Source organism: Tamandua tetradactyla, chromosome 10 (assembly GCF_023851605.1).
Source record: "Tamandua tetradactyla isolate mTamTet1 chromosome 10, mTamTet1.pri, whole genome shotgun sequence".
Lineage (NCBI taxonomy): Eukaryota > Metazoa > Chordata > Mammalia > Pilosa > Myrmecophagidae > Tamandua > Tamandua tetradactyla.
In genome coordinates, this window is record NC_135336.1 from 72,224,571 (window position 1) to 72,226,955 (window position 2,385).

At 35.8% G+C, this 2,385-nt stretch overlaps 1 non-coding gene across 1 annotated transcript; it reads right to left on the reverse strand.

The window, feature by feature from the left end:
* Nucleotides 1-1,816: 1,816 nt before the first annotated feature.
* LOC143648972 (U6 spliceosomal RNA) lies at nt 1,817-1,919 on the reverse strand. Its single transcript, XR_013158864.1, has one exon. It is a non-coding gene; the product is annotated as a U6 spliceosomal RNA (small nuclear RNA).
* Nucleotides 1,920-2,385: the final 466 nt, after the last annotated feature.

The window sequence follows — 2,385 nt, forward strand, 5'->3', positions numbered from 1 at the left end:
GATTGGAGGAACTCTCTTTAGCTTACAAAGTGATGGGTCCTGTTTTGCCCAAGACATTCTTGTACAAAAAGAACACGAGAGTTTATAAAAAGTATGGCCAAAACATCAACCCAGTCCACACTTCCCTGTGTACCCTGCTCTACATGCCAAAATCCATGGTGTGAGTTATTGCATAGTATGTCATAGAAACACAGGCTCCAACACAACAGAAACTTTCAACAAATGACCACTGTGGCACTTACACAGCATGAAGGATCCAAAAGAGCAGGGAAGAAGATCCCATCATAGCCAGTAAGGGAGGCCAACGACTGGGATCAAGGTGGGTGATTGGCAGCTCTCAACTTCAGAGAGGGGAAAGAAATTGTGCTCTTTGAGTGGTATTTTTCCACCCTAGGAGATTGGGACCCTTGCCACTGAATGTTTCTGCCTTGATAAGCATCTGGAGCTACTTGTTACCAGTTTCTGGGTTCAAGTTATGGGCAGGCCTTATCATTAGATCTAACATTTCCCCCAGGCTGTAGAAGGGAAACAGACTGAAATACCTGTGCACAATAGAAAAGAAGGCAGAAGGGAGGTAAGAGTGGAGAGATGGCCTCTGCATATGTGAGTTCCCCAGCACCATCCCCATTTTACAATTTTTCTGATGAAGATGTAATATTCCAAACTGTCAATGTATATTATATTGAATCATTAATTTTAGAGGGGGATGCTTACATATCCAACACGTAAGCATCTACCTGTACCCTATTTTCTCTTCAACCTATTTTTATTTCTTCCCCATTTCTTTATTTTATTTTTTTCTTTCTAATTCCCTTTTTTATAGTACTCTAGACTTAAGCATAAAACCTACATTAAAGTAGCATTATGGTGTGAACTTAAAATACTGGTGATGAGCAGAGGCACAGGCTGTTTCTCCAAGCAACACTATATATAATTAAAATAAATAAATATATAAACCTCTATACTTGTCTATATACATGCCACACAGGAGCAGCAGAGTATTATACCTTTATAATATCCCTGCAAAGAATACAGTCATCAAAAAGTTTATAGAACTTGCTTTCTAGGGTTCAGAATCATGAAAACTGCGAGCCTAAACTCTCAAATGCTATATCTTTTTTTCTTCTTCCATAAGTGTTTTCTCAAAGTCAAAGTCTAATAATTGCCTATTAACATGTTAAATGCCTAAATCATCAGACACAAGAGGAATCCAGAAATAAAACGAACAACAGGCCTCCATAGCATCCACTATTTAAGTGCCTCGATGGTCCTCTTTAGTGTCATGGCAGCTAAGATTTCTGAGTAGCAGAGGACTTTCCAAACAAACAACACTGACTGACACCCCACCCACAAGGAATGAAGGAGAAAATAGCTCAAAGTGCACTCATGAATTTAGTTTGAAATAACAAGAAACTGTCAATGTTCCAGAACTTGAGAGAGCCTAAAACTCCTTGATGCTGTTTGACAATAAACTCAGTGGACTAGTCAGAGGAATGCAGAATTTACTTCAAAAGGTTGCTGAATTGGCCAACAATTTTTACAAATAATACGACAGAATTTAAAAATACATATCAGCATTCATATTTCTGCCATGTTAACATGTTGGTATATTCCCTCTATTCTTTATACCATACATGTATGAATGTATATATGGGTACATGTATACACATACATGCATGGGATATGTATGTTAGATGTAATATGTATTTATTTGTACGTATGGAAATGTGTGACTAATTTAATGAAATTGGGATGGTACAATATTGTATATGCTATATTGCAGTTTAAAATCCAAAATTGTGAGCATGCTTTTTTTAAAAATATGGAATGCTTCACGAATTTGTGTGTCATCCTTGTGCAGGACCATGCTAATCTCTGTATCGTTCTAATTTTAGTATATGTCCTGCCGAAATGAGCACTAGGAGCATTCATAAAATAGTCTTCAAATAAATGAGTTTTAGTGGTTACGTTATATACATTTATTAATAGCAACTTATATAACTAGGTAATTAATTTGTTTTTCAAACTTACTGGTTATCTTTTAAGAATTTATTCTTAGAATTAGGATCAAAGAGTATAGATTGTTTTAAGGCTCTTATATCAGAAGGCATCACTATTTTTAAAGAATGTAATAAATAGTCCAAAATTCCTTCCCAGGAAACACTAAATAATTACTGAGAAGAAAATATGCATTTGAAATATAAATATGAAGTTAAGCAACTAAATTTGCTAACTACAACCATCATAAACTTTCTTTAATTGACCTTGAAATGTCAAGGTAATTTTGGGAGGCAAAGCAGTGATCGAGTGTAAACTTTGGAGTCTCTTTGTCTGAGTTCAATTTCACTCTGCCACTTGCTAGTTGGATACATTTGGCCAAGTCAC